Source organism: Gorilla gorilla, chromosome 11 (genome assembly GCF_029281585.2).
Source record: "Gorilla gorilla gorilla isolate KB3781 chromosome 11, NHGRI_mGorGor1-v2.1_pri, whole genome shotgun sequence".
Classification (NCBI taxonomy): domain Eukaryota; kingdom Metazoa; phylum Chordata; class Mammalia; order Primates; family Hominidae; genus Gorilla; species Gorilla gorilla.
In genome coordinates this window covers 118,589,989-118,607,630 of record NC_073235.2, presented here as the reverse complement: position 1 = coordinate 118,607,630, position 17,642 = coordinate 118,589,989, and the positions used below count along the sequence as shown (strand labels likewise).

Below are 17,642 nucleotides of genomic sequence, written 5' to 3'. Positions count from 1 at the left end.
CTCCTGCCTCAGCCTCTCAAGTAGCTGGGATTACAGGCACCTGCCACCATGGCTGGTTAATTTTTGTATTTTCAGTAGAGACGGGGTTTCACCATGTTGGCCAGGCTGGTCTCAAACTCCTGACCTCAGGTGATCCTCCCACCTCAGCCTCCCAAAGTGCTGGGATTACAGGTAAGAGCCACGTGCCTGGCCTATATGTATAATGTTAAACCCTGATTTTTAAATTTAGGTCAGGGATTATGAACTCAAATGCTTCCATGAGCCATTGGATTGGGACTGTAGATCAAAGGGGGTTATATATTTTTTGTCCTAAAGGGAATAGTTACTACTCAGCTGCAAGTAATTGTCATGTACGAGGGCTCAGTTTTGCCAGTTATTCTGATTTTTTGAGTAGAGCCAAACAAACATTTTTGTGTAAATTTTCTCAGTATGAAAATGTTCACTAAATTAAAATTTTAAAAACATTGCATAAGCCAAAGATATATATATATACGTGTGTGTGTATACATATGATCTGGTAGTTTATCACATTTCACAAGTCATAAACATTTTATGTTACTAAATAGCCTCTGAGAACATCATTTTTACAAAGCTATATAATATTTGAGTAGATCTAACAAAGTTTACAATCTTTCATCTATTTCTGGACTTTTAGAGGCTGTTTCCAATTTTTCTCTGCAGTGAACATCTTCATGCATATTGCTTTGTCCTGTGTTCTTAGTGAAATTGCAGAATCAAAGGTCATGAATATATAAATCATTCTTTATGCTTATCATTACATATTTTCCAAAAGACCTGTACAAATTTATGCTATCACTTACCAGTGATGTATGAGAATATAGTTTCACTATATCTTTGTCATCACTGAAATATACACTAGTAAAAAAATTGGTAAGAAAAAAATTGGTACCTCCTTGTTGATTTAATTTGCATGTTTATTAGTTAGGTTGAACATATTCCATATGCTTGTTTACCATTTTTATTCCTTTTGTGACTTGTCTATTTGTTTTCATTGTCCCTTGTCTGTGGGGGAGAAACTCTACTTTGAAATTTTAAGAATGTCAATCTATGCAGCAGCCAGGTATAAATAAACATCAACACCTGCTTCATGTTTAAAACATCTGTTTTATGGGGCTTTTCTGTTCTCTACTACTTGTCAGCTTTTATCCTTGGGTCTCTGTCTCACATGGCAGCATTTGTAATAGAGGCAAAATGGATTGAAAGGCATCTTTGAATGCCTTTAATACTGGCTGAGTTCATGTTGTGGGGCATAATTCTCAAGGACTAAGATGCTCAAGTTTTACATTTACCTTTTATCATTAGTTTCTGAATTATGTTCTAAATTATTTTGAGTTTACAAATCCAAGTTTTAGCACTGTGATATTGGGTGCAAGACTAACTCCTGGCTTTGAGATTCCATAGTGAAAACTCCAGAGCTCAAATGGATCTTACAAGTCTTCTATTCCAAACTGATCGTTTTGCTAATGTGGGTTCAGGTAACTCCTCAGAAGCCACAAAGCTAGTAAGTAACTGCAACGTGGTCTACTACCTGTGACTATGATCTCAAGTTTAATTGTCTTTCCGCTTCATCATGTTCTGTTTGCATGTTGCTGCATGTTACTGCTACAGTTTGCAATATAATTTGGTCCTGATGTATCTTAATTCAAGTAAGGAAGGGCAGTATTTTCACTATATTCATGTCAGAAATCTGTTACAGAGGAGTAGTTACTTAGCTCTTTCAAGCCTGATGAAAAATTTCCAGAGCCATGAAAAACTTTTATAAATATTGGTTTTGTTACTCTTTTTTTTTTTTTTTTGAGACGGAGTCTTGCTCTGTTGCCCAGGCTGGAGTGCAGTGGCGCAATCTCGGCTCACTGCAAGCTCTGCCTCCCGGGTTCACACCATTCTCCTGCCTCAGCCTCCCGAGTAGCTGGGACTACAGGTGCCCGCCACCAGGCCTGGGTAATTTTTTGTATTTTTAGTAGAGACGGGGTTTCACTGTGTTATCCAGGATGGTCTCGATCTCCTGACCTTGTGATCTGCCTGCCTCGGCCTCCCAAAGTGCTGGGATTACAGGCATGAGCCACCTTGCCCGGCTGGTTTTGTTACTCTTTGAGAGATACAGTGGTGAGCCAAGATGCAGGACAAATTAACCATTAAGTGTTTTACTTTGTTAATGGCAGAGTGCAAAAATGCAGTTTAGATATCTTATTAGAGGTAATTTTATTAGCATCATTACTGCAAGAGGTTCAAATCCAATTTTGGGGCAAAAATTGAACTGATGATTTCTATTCAGAGGCATTTGATGGCAATATAATACACGAGACAAAGGAACTGGCTGCTGTGTTCTAGAAGCTAAGTATCTACCCTTTAGTATGCTGAACTTCATCTCTTTTGAAGCTTCTGCACCTTTCTTTTGGGCAGCTGAGCAGGTGGCTGCAAGGGTGTTGCCTTGTAAGTGTAGTAGGAGTTCCAGCTAATCCTAAATTAGTTTTCAGACCTGGGGGTCTTGTTAGATATGTAGGTGTCTGCATCCCACTCAGGATAGTCTAATTCTGAAGGACTAGCATGAGGCCTGAAAATAGGCATTTTTAATAGACTTTTTATTTTAGAATAGTTTTACATTTATAGAAATTTGCAAAGATTGTACAGAAAGTTTTCACGAGCTGGGTGCAGTGGCTCATGCCTGCAATCCCAGCACTTCGGTAGGTTGAGGCAGGTGGATCAGCTAAGGTCAGGAGTTCGAGACAAGCCTGGCCAACGTGGTGAAACCCCATCTCTACTAAAAATACAAAAAATTAGCTGGGTGTAGTGGCGGGGGCCTGTAATCCCAGCTACTAGGGAGGCTGAGGCAGGAGAATCGCTTGAATGAGGGAGGCAGAGGTTGCAGTGAGCGGAGATCATGTCATTGTACTCCAGTCTAGGCAACAAGAGCAAAACTGTGTCAAAAAAAAAAAAAGATAGTTTTCATATACCCCACACCCAGTTTTCCATGTTATTAACATCTCACATGAGTATGGTTAGTCATATCTAGTGAACCAATATTGATACATTATTATTAATTAGAGGCTCTACTCCATTCCTATTTCCTTGGTTTTTACCTAATGCCACATTACATTTAGTTGTCATGCCTCCTTAGGTTCCTCCTCTTGGGCATGATAGTGTCTTGGACTGTCCATGTTTTTGAAGAGTATTGGCCAAATATTTTGTAAAAATATACCTCAATTGGGATTTGTCTGATATTTTTCTTGTGATTAGATTCGGGGGAGGCCACAGAGATGAAGTGTCATTTTCATCACATCATATAAAGGTTACACATTAACAAGGCGACTTAGTATGATGGTGTTGACCTTGATCACCTGCCTGAGAAACTAGACAGCTTTCATGCTTCCTGCTCCAGGATAGTTTGATGCAGGTGATCTCTGGAGCACCTTTGGAGAAAGACTGGATGTTGTGTCCACTCAAGGATTCAGGCATGTTTGAAGATGTCTAAGGGGTTTATATCCAAAAGACAGGCAATGAACAAATGCTGGCAAGGATGTGAAGGAAAGGGAACCCTCATACACTGTTGGTGGGAATGTAAATTAGTACAACCATTATGGAGAACAGTTTGGAGGTTCTTCGAAAAGCTAAAAATAGAGCTGTCACATGATCTGGCAATCCCACTGTTGAGTATATACTCAAAAGAAAGGAAATCAGTGTATCAAAAAGAGATACCTGGACTCCTATGTTTGTTGCAGCACTGTTCACAATGGCCAAGATTTGGAAGCAAGCTAAGTGTCCATCAACAGATGAATGGATAACGAAAATGTGGTGCATATATACAAGAATGAGATCCTGTCATTTGCACAACATGGATGAACTGGAGGTCATTATGTTAAGTGAAATAAGCCAGGCACCAGGCACAGAAAGACAAACATTGAATGTTCTTACTTATTTGTGGGATCTAAAAATCAAAACAATTGAACTCATGGAGATAGAGAGTGGAAGAATGGTTATCAGAGGCTGGGAAGGGTAGTGGAGAAGGGGTTTGAGGGGAAGGTAGGGATGGTTAATGGGTACAAAATAAATTAGAATGAAAAAGATCTAGTATTTGATGGCACAACAGGGTGACTATAGGCAATAATAGTTTAATTGTACATTTTAATGTAACTAAAAGAGTGTAATTGGATTGTTTGTAACACGAAAGATAAATGCTTGAAAGATGGATACCCCATTTTCCATGATGTGACTATTATGCATTGCATACCTGTATCAAAATGTCTTATGGACCCTAGATAGATGGACAGATAGATAGATAGATGGATAGATAGATAGATAGATTTCTCCTTTTGATTATGTTTCTTGGAAGAATACTGACTAATAATGTGAGTGACTTTGGGCAAGTTATTTAATCACTTTAATCCTTAGTTTCCCCTATACTTAAATGGGTAAAATACTTGTTATAAAGTTTAAATGAGCTAGTGCATGGGAATCGATCAATTCACACGGCACCCACTAAGATCCCACTTGAAGTGGTTCCAGCTGTGGTTTCTGAGTAAATCAGGGGCCCAAAGATTTTGGAAGGAATTTTAAGGTGGTGAGGGTGGCCACAGTGAGTTGAGATGAAACTGGAGAAATTTTGTTTTGTGATGGCTCTTGAAACTTTATAGTAACTTCTTAGCTGAGATGTCCTGAGAAATGTAGTTTCACACATGAGGGCAAGGTTGAAAAGATCTGATTTAACTCTTGTTTTTCTTTTTACTGTCCAGGCCTCTGGAAGAGGCAGCACATCCACCCAAGACAGTGATGGTGCCAGGGAAATTACCAGCTCTTCTGAGAGTTCTGCTGATTCTGGTTAATAAACTGGGGCTTGGAATTTAGAGGAGAATGGAACAGAGTGGTGGAGAGCATAGGCTCTGGAGCTGGAGTGCTCATCTAAGATAAGTTTAGTTGCGTACAGTTGGGAAAGTTATACAACCTTTTGTGCTTTGGTTTTGTCACCTTAAAACAGGAGAAATAAAGCCATCTAATCTGTATAGATTTTTGCATGAATTATATAATTAATTTATAAGGCAGTGACTTTTTTTTTTTTTTTTTTTTTGAGACAGGGTCTTGCTCTGCCACCCAGGCTGGAGTGCAGTGGCACCATCAGGGCTCACTGCAGCCTCAACCTCCCAGGCTCAAGCAATCCTCCTAACTCAGCCCCCCTGAGTAGCTGGAACTACAAGCATGTGCCACCATGCCCAGCTAATGTTTTGTATTTTTTAGTAGTGATGGGGTTTCACTGTGTTGGTCTCGAACTCCTGAACTCAAGCAATCCACCTGCCTTGGCCTCCCAAAGTACTGGGATTACAAGCATAAGCCACTGCACCTGGTCAAGGTAATGATTCTTATATAACAGGGGAGGGGAGCAATTTTGCTCCCCAGGGGACATTTGGCCATATCTGGAGACATTCTTAGCTGTCACAACTGGTGCAGGGGTTGGGGGAAGTAATTCTCATGTGGTGGGTGGCCAGGGATGCTGCTAAACATCCTACAATGCTTAATACAGGCCCCCATCACAAAGAACTGTACATCCCAAAATACTAGTAATGCTGAGATTGAGAAATCCTGAGATGAAGTATTGAGAAGAAAGCCTGTCTTGTGGCAATTGCTCAGTGTTACCTATCATTAATAAGCTTTGAGTAAGAATGACATACATCTGACATAGTTTACTGAGTGAAAGAGATGGAGAGGAATCTTCATTTTATTCTCCGATAAGCCGTACAAATGACATTTCAGCCATAAGGGCTGGCTTCCAGGCTTTTTGTTGTTTAGAAGATGCTGTTATTATTATTATTATTTTGAGATGGAGTTTCACTCTTGTTGCCCAAGCTGGAGTGCAATGGCACGATCTTGGCTCACTGCAACCTCCTCCGCCTCCCAGATTAGAGTGTTTCTCCTGCCTCCACCTCCTGAGTAGCTGGGATTACAGGCGCTCACCACCATGCCCAGCTAATTTTTTGTATTTTTAGTAGAGACGGGTTTCACCATGTTGGCCAGGCTGGTCGTGAACTCCTGACCTCAGGTGATCCACCTGCCTCGGCCTCCCAAAGTGCTGGGATTACAGGCGTGAGCCACTGTGCCGGGGCTTATTATTTTTATAATCTAGGTAAACACATAGTTTCCAACCATAACAAATGCTGGCCTTTTGTTTGGGGTAGTTTGGAATATGCCCAATTATGCTTTCTCAGTGAATGAAGTGAATGAATGAATAATTATAGAGGAAGCTCCAAGGCACATGGTGTTAGGAAGATACTGCCCACTGACTCTCCTTTCAGTAAACCTTCAGATTTTTGCTGGCACTGTCACCAGTAACTTGCATCTATGGGCAGACAGGTGGGCAGCCCCCGGGAGGGCTCAGGAGGGTATAAAATCTCTCAGAATGGCAAGGAAAATTTCCTAAAGGATCTGATGGCATCCTCAGCCAAAGACATAATGCTATCAGCAAAGTGGTGAGGATGAAGGCAGGGCAACCTTGGTGGGTATAGAAAACAAGGGAAGCTTGTCTTTCCAACTGCCAAAATGCTGCTAAGCCTCCCGCTTTTTGTAGCTTTCTGTGTCCGCTAGGTTACATCTTAACCTGTATTAATGTACCTTGTATCCTTTGCCCAGGTCTGTTGGGTGCCTTTCTGTCACTTTTCTCCTAAAGAAAACAGATCCAAGTTTAAAAGGCTTGTGTTATTCTAGGAGGACCTAGGTCTCTGCAGATAAGCCTCAGAAGCTGGGAGTGGCACGGGGCTGGGGCCAATAGGGTGGGAGGCCAAGGAGAGTGGGGTGAGGAGAGGCAAGGGAAGGGTGGGAGTTCTGGAAGGTTGAGTGCCTGTAGGTCCGGTTTTTCTACACCAACCCCCCTTTAAAGAGATCAGCTATAGATTATGTATATGTATCTATTCTTTGTAACATTGTCATTCCAAATATCTCATGTTTTTCCCTTAAATCATTTCATTGCTGGGGAAAAATGGTGAAAATCACTGGCATACACAGATCCAAAATCACCCCTTATTTATAGATTGTAGCCGATTAAATAGTTTCCCCAGAATTCACTATTCACTGAAGAGTTCAGGGTGTCCAGAAAAAAGTTAAGGCAAAAGCAGGATTATTTCCAACAATTAACACAATCCATTCCGTTTACTCCAGAGAAGGCTGTTAAACCACCTTAGAGGGCTTCTCCCCTTCAGGGACTCTCAGGCACATAGTCCTGTCTTTGAGTTTGAATCTGAGGGGAAGCTGAGATGAGGCTGAGACGCATGCCAAGGCTGTGTGATGTTCGGTCTCTCTGGAATTAGGACAACCTGCGTCCTTCTCCTGTGGACATCTATGGAAGCAGCACCATAAACACTCAGGTGAGTGCTTCTCAATGATTTCCATGAGGGGATAAATGTAACTGATTTGCCTCTTACAATAACACACAGATCCTCCCATCTCCAACGAGGGGCTTTGCAGGATTCTGATTGAACACTAGATGCCGCTGTTGACTCACTCTGTGTTCTGTGAGCTTCAAGATCTCATCCCTCAGTCCCCATCAGGAGAGACAATTTTTAAAAGCCTGAGTCAATTAACGAAGTTCTGTCTATTTTTCCTCATTTAGTGATTGATTTAGAGGGTTTTTATTTATTTTTTTTTGGTGAATTTCAGAGGTTGTCTTTTTCTTGGAGAACATTTGGAAATTGGCAGAAAATGAAACGACGAAAGGGCATCGATGTCTTTTAAAGAAGAAAGGTCAACTCAGGCTAAAGGCTTGTAAATAAGATCATTTTTGGATTTCTGAGTTTCTGCCCCAGAAAAAATTCAAGTAACTCTCAGGCCTACCTGTTTCTCTAGTTCTGTAGCATGCCAAATTGTGTTTGTCTTCGGCACGTATTTGAATATTATAATCTGAGATATGCCAGATAGCTGCCTCTACTGCATTCCAGGTTGCTAGAGTCATTATTGGTTTTCTACTTTCTAAAGCAACTTTTTACTTTGGCAAATTTTTAAAACAAAAGGGGAAAGACTAGTGAAGTGTGCTCCAAATACCCATTCCTTTTAAACCTACCAAATTTTAAATAATCATCTAATTAATTTTCCTCTTAGGCAGGGTGGTAAAGGGGATGCCTCTCTCAAAAGGCAGATTACTAAAAGTGATTTGGAAACACAGAACATTGCAGATAAAACCGGAGAGCCCTTGCTTCATTTTTTTGTCTTCAAAATTCCTTGATTCTTCCAGAACAAATATGACTCAGACTTGGAGAGAGCTTTATCTCTGTGCTTCAATAGCAAAAGTACTCAGAACATTTATCATATTGCATTGAAATACACGTTTACATTACTGTGTCCCTGTCCCCCAGAAAAGAAGACCTCTTTTAGGGTAGCACCAAATCCTGGTCAACTACAAATCCTGGTCATCTTTGTATCCCTGAGACCTGATCTTTTCATAGTGATCGCGCCACTGCACTCCAGCCTGGGCAACAGAGTGAGACCCTGTCTCAAACAAAAACAAAAACAAAAACAAAAAGCAAATATTTATAGAAGGTGTTTGAATAAAAAGAAAAGATTGGATCCAGTTTCTAATGGATAAGGCAGATGAGAACAGAGTAGACAAACAAACAAGGTAACTACAATTTGCAAGCCGTGCTGTAACATGAACACTGGATGAGATAAGGTGGAACTGAGTGGGGCCCCTCTGCACAGGGTGGTCAGGGGCCTCTTCTCTGAGAGAGGTATGAGTTGGGACCCTTAAAGGATGAGTCACAGCCAGTCAGTCATGCAAAGATGTGAAGGAAGAGGGGCCCAGGCAGAGGGAACAGCAAGTGCAAAGGGCTGGAGGCGATAAAGGCTTTGGCATAGCTGAGGGCGAAAGGGAGCAGGGCATGCCTGGAGTAGCTTAGGGGGTCATGATGAGCAGAGCGCTGGAGGCACGAGGAAGGGTGGATCTTCAGTTCCTGCCTTGTGCGACCAGAGAAGTGTGTCTGCCTTGGAGAGCCAGGAGCTGACTTATGTTGTGAAACAATAACTTGCCATGCATTGCGAATGGATCAGAGGATGGCAAGAATGGGGGCAAGATGTGTCAGAATTGAGAGAGGGTGATGGTTTGGACTAGGTTGGTGGCATTGAGGAGGAGCATAAATGGGTGAAGTGTGAGGTGTATTTTGGAGAGGTAATGGACAGGAGTTGCTGATGCATTTGAATTTGGGGGATGGTGCAGGAAGAGGAGAAATCAAGGATGACTCATAGCTTTCTAGCTGTGGCAGAGTGTGGGGCCATTGGCTGAGTTAAGGATGTCTGGGAGAAGAAGCTAGATCAGAACAGAATCAATTTTGGATCATTTTGATGAAACACCATGAGTTCCTCCCCAGACCTCCAACAATTGGAGAACTTATTTTGTTTCTAAGCACAATATTCTAAGTAGAATATTGTGGGGGTTTTTTTGGTAACAGCTTCATTGAGGTATAATTCACATACTATGCAATTCACCTATTTTAAGTATATAATTCAATGGTTTTCAGCATATCCACAGAGTTGCAATCAATTTTAGGATATTTTCATTACCCTAAAAGAAACTGTACCCTATTGCAGTCACTCCTCCTTCATTCTTCACATCTACCCTCCTCATCCTAAACCCTAGGCAGCCACTAACGTAGTTTCTGTTTCTAGATTTATGTGTTGTGGACATTTGTGTAAGTGGAACCTATGGTTATATGGGACCCTTGTTCCTGACTTCTTTCACTTAGTATAATGTCTTGAAGATTCAACCATATTGTCGCATGAATCATAATTGTATTCCTTTGTATTGTGGAATAATTTCCTTCATTTTTATGAAATAATATTGCATACAATATTATAATATTTTATGCATCCATTTATCAGTAAATGGGCATTTGGGTTTGTCTTAGTCTGTTTGGCTGCCACAGCACTCACTGCAGCCTGAGTGGCTTAAACAACAGATGTTTATTTCTCACAGTTCTGGAGTCTGGAAGTCTGTGATCAGACTGGGTGATCACAGTGCTCAGTGAGGGAGCTCTTGCAGGACGCCGTCTTTATGCTGGATCCTCCCGTGGCAGAGAGAGATGATCTCTCTCCTGTCTCTTCTTCTAATGGCATCAATTCCATTCGCGAAGGCTCCTCCTTCTCCCTAATTACCTCCCCAAAGCCCCACCTTCAAATATCATCACAATGGAGATTAAGACTTCAACATATGAATTTTGGAGACACTCCGTTCATAGTGAGGTGGTTTCCACTTTTGGGGTATTATGAGTAATGTTGCTAGGAATATTTGTGTGCAGATTTTTGTGTAGATATCCAGGAGTTTTGTTTCAACATGAGAATTTTGCAGTGTTTTTAGGACAGTGTTTGTAGGACAAAACAAGCTGCTGCCCTTGATTCCCTGCTGTCTTCTCACAGCTGACCATCCTGTGACCTTTGCCATTGAGTTTAGGAGACTCCATTCCACTGTAGACAAACCAGCCTGAACCCTCGTGTCTCCACCTCGTGTCTCTTTCTGTTCTGTATCCAGCTGCTACATATTTCGGGATGAAATGCCCCGCAGTTGGTCTGTTGGTGGGCATTTTATGTGGGAGTTGGCTCACATTGTTGATGTGTGAAGAATGGTGTTGTTGGCTCACGAGAACGTGGGGTGACTTCCTGGAGGAAGTAGGACAGCCTAACGTGTATCACGAGAGAGAAGCTATGAGGGCAAGAGAAGCTGCATCCACGAGGCAGTCCTGGGTGGGACCTCCAGCTCTCCACTTCCTAACTTGGGCAGATTGCTGAAACTTCCTGGCCTTCATCTGTAAAATGGCAATGCCAAGTTTCATGCGCGTCCGTGTGAAGAGACCACCGAACAGGCTTTGTGTGAGCAACATGGCTGTTTATTTCACCTGGGTGCAGGCGGGCTGAGTCCGAAAAGAGAGTCAGCGAAGGGAGATAAGGGTGGGGCCGTTTTATAGGATTTGGGTAGGTAAAGGAAAATTACAGTCAAAGGGGGTTTGTTCTCTGGCGGGCAGGAGTGGGGGTCGCAAGGTGCTTAGTGGGGGTGCTTTTTGAGCCAGGATGAGCCAGGAAAAGGACTTTCACAAGGTAATGTCATCAGTTAAGGCAAGGACCAGCCATTTACACTTCTTTTGTGGTGGAATGTCATCAGTTAAGGTGGGGCAGGGCATATTCACTTCTTTTGTGATTCTTCAGTTACTTCAGGCCATCTGGGCGTATACGTGCAAGTCACAGGGGATGCGATGGCTTGGCTTGGGCTCAGAGGCCTGACATTCCTGCCTTCTTATATTAATAAGAAAAATAAAACAAAATAGTGTTGAAGAGTTGGGGCGGCAAAAATTTTTGGGGGTGGTATGGAGAGAGAATGGGTGATGTTTCTCAGGGCTGCTTCAAGCGGGATTAGGGGCGGCGTGGGAACCTAGAGTGGGAGAGATTAAGCTGAAGGGAGATCTTGTGGTAAGGGCTGATATTGTGGGGACGTTAGAAGAAACATTTGTCATATAGAATGATTGGTGATGGCCTGGATACGGTTTTGTATGAATTGAAAAACTAAATGGAATAACAGAAGGAGAAAAACAGGTATAAAAGGTCTAAGAATTGGGACAACTCAGGATATCTGATTAGAGAGTGCCTAAGGAGATTCGGCAGAGTCCTGCTAGCAAAGATTATTTATTTAGTTCAAGAGTTAAGAGTGGCAGTTTGGGGATAGCACCAGGAGATATCAGCTGTGATGGCTTGGAAAAACAGTGTAAACCGACAGTGTAAACAAGAACAGGGCATGTATGAGTAGTTGAGAACGGTGAATAGGAGTATGACTAGACAGAAAATAGTAGGGATGACAAGTTTTTTTTTTGGAGGGGGGCACAGTCTAAGTTGGTCTGGTGTCTGGAATGAGACTGGGGCCTAATAAAAAGGAGCGTCTATACAGGAGCTTAAATGGGCTGTACCGTGTAGCATTCCGAGGACAGGCCTGAATTCTGAGAAGGGAAAGTTGTAGAAGTATTCTCCAGTCCTTTTTAAGTTGGTGGCTGAGCTTGGTGAGGTGTGTTTTTAAAAGACCTTTAGTCCATTCTACTTTTCTTGAAGACGGAGGACCATAAGGGACATAAAGGTTTCACTGAATACTAAAAGCCTGAAAAACTGCTTGGCTGATTTGACTAATAAAGGCTTTATCAGACTGTATTGAGGTGGGAAGGCCAAACTGAGGAATTATGTCTGATAGAAAGGAAGAAATGACTGCGGTGGCCTTCTCAGACCCTGTAGGAAAGGCCTTTACTTATTCAGTGAAAGTGTCTATTTAGACTAAGAGGTATTTTAGTTTCCTGACTCGGGCATGTTGAGTAAAGCTAATTTGCCAGTCCTGGGTAGGGCAAATACTCAAGCTTGATGTGTAGGGAAGGGAGGGGGCCTGAATAATCCCTGAGGAGTAGTAGAATAGCAGATGGAAAACTGAGAAGTTATTTCCTTGAGGATAGATTTCCACAATGGAAAGGAAATGAGAGGTTCTAAGAGGCGGGCTAGTGGCTTGTACTATAGTATAACCTGCCTTTGCTGGTATGTGGCGATTAGGCCTGGTGGAACCGCCATCAATAAATCAAGCGTGATCAGGGTAAGGAACAGGAAAGAAGGAAATCTGGGGAAATGGGGTGAATGTCAGGTGGATTAGAGAGATACAGTCATGGGGGTCAGGTGTGGTATCAGGAATAATGTGGGAGGCCGGATTGAAGACTGGGCCAGGAACAACGGTAATTGTGGGAGACTCAACAAAGAGTGAGTATAGCTGAAGGCGCCGGGAAGCAGAAAGTATATGCGTCAGGTATGAGGAAGAAAATAGATTTTGGAAGTTATGAGAACTGCAGGGAGTGAGTTGAGCATAGTTTGTGATTTTGAGGGCCTCTAAAAGTATTAAAGCAGCGGCAGCCGCTGCACGCAGACATGAGGGCTAGGCTAAAACAGTAAGGTCAAGTTGTTTGGACAGAAAGGCTACAGGGTGCGGTCCTGGCTCTTGTGTAAGAATTCTGACCGCGCTAACCATGCCTAGGAAGGAAAGGAGTTGTTGTTTTGTAGAAGGTGCTTGGGTTTGAGAGATCAGTCAGACACAATTGGCAGGGAGAGCACGTGTGTTTTTATGAGAATTATGCCGAGATAGGTAACAGATGAGGAAGAAATTTGGGCTTGATTGAAGTAATGGGGGCTGTCTGTGAAGCTTTGCGGCAGTGTAGCCTAGGTAATTTGCTGAGCTTGATGGGTGTCAGGGTCAGTCCAAGTGAAAGCGAAGAGAGGCTGGGATGATGGGTGCAAAGGAGTAGTAAAGAAAGCACGTTTGAGATCCAAAACAGAATAATGGATTGTGGAGGGAGGTATTGAGGATAGGAGAGTATATGGGTTTGGCACCACAGGGTGGATAGGCAAAACAATTTGGTTGATAAGGCGCAGATCCTGAACTAACTTGTAAGGCTTGTCTGGTTTTAGGACAGGTAAAATGGAGGAATTGTAAGGAGAGTTTATAGGTTTTAAAAGGCCATGCTGTAGCAGGCGAGTGATAACGGGCTTTAATCTTTTTAAAGCGTGCTGTGGGATGGGATATTGGCGTTGAGTGGGGTAAGGGTGATTAGGTTTTAATGAGATGGTAAGGGGTGCATGACCGGTCGCCAAGGAGGGAGTAGAGGTATCTTGTGGGTTAAGGTGGGGGGTTACAAGAGGAGGATGCAAAGGAGGCTTTGGATTGGGAAGAAGGGCGGCAATGAGATATAGCTGTAGTCCAGGAATAGTCAGGGAAGCAGATAATTTAGTTAAAGTGTCTCAGCCTAATAAGGGAACTGGGCAGGTGGGGATAACTAAAAAGGAGTGCTTAAAAGAGTATTGTCTAAGTTGGCACCAGAGTTGGGGAGTTTTAAGAGGTTTAGAAGCCTGGCTGTCAATACCCACAACAGTTATGGAGGCGAGGGAAACAGGCCCTTGAAAAGAAGCTAATGTGGAGTGGGTAGCCTCTGTATTGATTAAGAAGGGGACGGGCTTACCTTCCACTGTGAGAGTTACCCGAAGCTCGGCGTCCGTGATGGTCTAGGGGGCTTCCGAGGTGATCTGGCAGTGTCAGTCTTCAGCCGCTAAGCCGAGAAGATCTGGGAAGGAGTCAGTCAGAGAGCCTTGGGCCAGAGTTCTAGGGGCTCTGGGAGTGGCTGCCAGGTGAGTTGAACAGTCCGATTTTCAGTGGGGTCCCACACAGATGGGAAGCGGCTTAGGAAGAATCCCAGGCTGCGGGCATTCCTTGGCCCAGTGGCCAGATTTCCGGCACGTGTAGCAAGCTCCTGGGGCAGGAGGTTCTGGAGGAACGCCTGGCCGCTGCGGTTCAGGCGTTTGGAAGTTCTTGTGTGCTGGAGATGTGGCTGGGGTTTGTCTCACAGTGGAGGCAAGGAATTGCAACTTTTTTCTATTATTGTACACCTTGAAGGTGAGGTTAATTAAGTCCTGTTGTGGGGTTTGAGGGCCAGATTCCAATTTTTGGAGTTTTATTTAATGTTGGGAGCAGATTGGGTAATAAAATGTATATTGAGAATAAGACGGCCTTTTGACCTTTTAGGGTCTAGGGCTATAAAGCGTCTCAGGGTTGCTGCCAAACGAGCCATGAACTGGGCTGGATTTTTATATTTGATGAAAAAGAGCCTAAACGCTTCTAATTTGGGATAAGGAAAGGAGCATTAACCTTGACTATGTCTTTAGCTCCAGCCACCTTTTTAGGAGTAAATTGCTGGGCAGGAGGGGGAGGGCTAGTCACGGAACGAAACTGTAAGCCAGACCAGGTGTGAGGAGGGGAGGTGATAAAAAGATTATAGGTTGGAGGAGCAGAGGCTGAGAAAGAATTGGGACCTAGTTCGGCCTGGTGAGGAGCAGCCTGGGGAGGAAGGGAGAGGTCAGATGGGTCTGTAGAAAAGGAAGATTAGAAAGACTCAGCGACGCTTGGGGTTGGTACTGAGGGGACAGGCGGGAGGGAAAGAAAGATTTGGGACGAGTTGCTCTGGGCACAGTGACTAGGAAGGGACTGATGTGTGAAAGAATGCCTGGACGTCAGGCACCTCAGACCGTTTGCCTATTTTATGACAAGAATTATTTAGATTTTGCAGGATGGAAAAATTCAAAGTGCCAGTTTCTGGCTATTTGGAACTACTGTTGAGTTTGTAGTGGGGTCAAGCAGCATTGCAGAAGAAAATAAGGCATTTAGGTTTTAGGTCAGGTGTGAGTTGAAGAGGTTTTAAGTTTTTGAGAACACAGGCCAAAGGAGTAGAAGGAGGAATGGAGGGTGGAAGGTTGCCCGTAGTGAAGGAAGCAAGCCTAGAGAAAAGAGAATAGAGAAACAGAGGGAAGGGGTTCGGGGGTTCTTACCTTCCAGAAAAGTGGGAAAAGGGGTTGGGGCACAGAGATAAGAGGTCAGGGTGCAGAAATAAGGGATTGGGGCGCAGGGACATAAGAGGTTGGGGTGCGGAAATGGGATTGGGGCATAGAGATACAAGGTTGGGGCACGGAAATAAGGGATTGGGGTGCAGAGATAAGAGGTTGGGGTGTGGAAATAAGGGATTGGGGTTCTTGCCCCATAGAAAAGCGGGACTTGCCGCTAAGGGTGAAGGAGAAGGGGTTGAGGGGTACTTGCCCCTCTCCCAGAAAAGCAGAGAAGGGGTAGAGACAAGGAGAGAAGGGGTTGGGGTACTTGCCCCTTCCCCAGAAAAGCAGGACTTGCTGCTAAGGGTGAAGGACCAAGGCAGGTGTCCCTGCGTGGTCTGACACCCTTGAAACATGAGTATAATCAGAGAGGCTTCTCTGCAATGATTAAACACCAAGGGAAGGCTGCCTTCCTAGTCCGTGAACGGCGCCAGAGTTTTGGGTCCACGGATAAAACGTGTCTCCTTTGTCTCTCCCAGAAAATGAAAGGAATTGAAATTAAGAGAAGGGAGAGATTGAAGAGTGGAAAGGAGAAAGTGGTTGAGGGACAGTGAGAGAGGTTGGAGAAGAGAGTAAGAAGAGGCCGCTTACCTGATTTAAAATTGGTGAGATATTCCTTGGGCTGGTCAGTCTGAGGACCTGAGGTCATAGGTGGATCTTTCTGACGGAGCAAAGAACAGGAGTACAGGTGAATGATCTCCCAAGGGAGGTCCCCCGATCCGAGTCACGGCACCAGATTTCATGCGCGTCTGTGTGAAGAGACCACCAAACAGGCTTTGTGTGAGCAACATGGTTGTTTATTTCACCTGGGTGCGGGCGGGCTGAGTCTGAAAAGAGAGTCAGTGAAGGGAGATAAGGGTGGGGCCGTTTTATAGGATTTGGGTAGGTAAAGGAAAATTACAGTCAAAGGGGGTTTGTTCTCTGGCGGGCAGGAGTGGGGGTCACAAGGTGCTCAGTGGGGGTGCTTTTTGAGCCAGGATGAGCCAGGAAAAGGACTTTCACAAGGTAATGTCATCAGTTAAGGCAAGGACAGGCCATTTACACTTCTTTTGTGGTGGAATGTCATCAGTTAAGGTGGGGCAGGGCATATTCACTTCTTTTGTGATTCTTCAGTTACTTCAGGCCATCTGGGCGTATACGTGCAAGTCACAGGGGATGCGATGGCTTGGCTTGGGCTCAGAGGCCTGACACCAAGTAAGATTTATTTCATCAGGCTGTTCCTAGGAGTAAATAAGATCATGCTGAGCACTGTCCTGGTGTATAGTAATTTCTCAGTAGCGGAGGCTTATTATTATTTTTATGTAGCCACCTCTTCATGGGCTACAGCTTATTCAACTCAACATAAATTCATTCTTCTCTGGCCAGTCTGGCCATCTGCCAAGTCTGGTGATTCACTCTCCATCAATAACACATGGAGGTCAGCAATGTGGCTCATGCCTGCAATCCCAGTGTTTTGGAAAGCTGAGGCGGAAGGATCAATTGAGCCCAGGAGTTCGAGACCAGCCAGAGCACCACAGTGAGACCTCATCTCTACAAAAAATTTAAAAAATAGCTGAGTGTGGTGGCATGTGCCTGTGGTTCCAGCTACTCAGGAGGCTGAGGTGGCAGGATTGCTTGGGCCTGGGAGGTCGAGGGTGTGGTGAGCCATGACTGAGCTACTGCACTCCAGCCTGAGTGATAGAGGGAGACCTGTCTCAAAAAAGAAAAAAACACCAAAAAACAAAAAACAACACCACCAACAACAAAAAACAAATTTAAAAAAACCCCAACACATGAATAATAAGACTTGCTTCATAGGTTACTATAGATGTTAAATTAGATAAGAACTGTAAAGGATTTGGCATAAAATACATCATCAATCAATGATAGCTATGACTGCCCCTTTGTTAAGAACGTATTTTTTTTTTTTTTTTTTTTACTGTAAGTTCTGGGATGCATGTGCAGAACGTGCAGGTTTGTTACATAAGTATACATGTGCCATGGTGGTTTGCTGCACCCATCAACCCGTCATCTACATTAGGTATTTCTTCTAATGCTATCCCTCCCCTAGCCCCCATACTCCCCGACAGGCCCTGGTGTGCGATGCCGTCTGCCCTGTGTCCATATGTTCTCATTGTTCAACTCCCACTTATGAGTGATAACATGCAGTGTTTGGTTTTCTGTTCTTGTGTTAGTTTGCTGAGAATGATGGTTTCCAGCTTCATCCATGTCCCTGC

The 17,642-nt window shown here is 43.7% G+C and overlaps 1 long non-coding RNA gene across 1 annotated transcript; it reads right to left on the bottom strand.

The window, feature by feature from the left end:
* Window positions 1-9,841: 9,841 nt before the first annotated feature.
* On the bottom strand, window positions 9,842-16,730 carry LOC134756677 (uncharacterized). The gene is made up of 2 exons (XR_010129700.1): window positions 16,233-16,730; window positions 9,842-16,087 (listed from the first exon to the last, which is right to left on the bottom strand). It is a non-coding gene; the product is annotated as an uncharacterized lncRNA (long non-coding RNA).
* Between the last annotated feature and the right edge of the window lie 912 nt (window positions 16,731-17,642).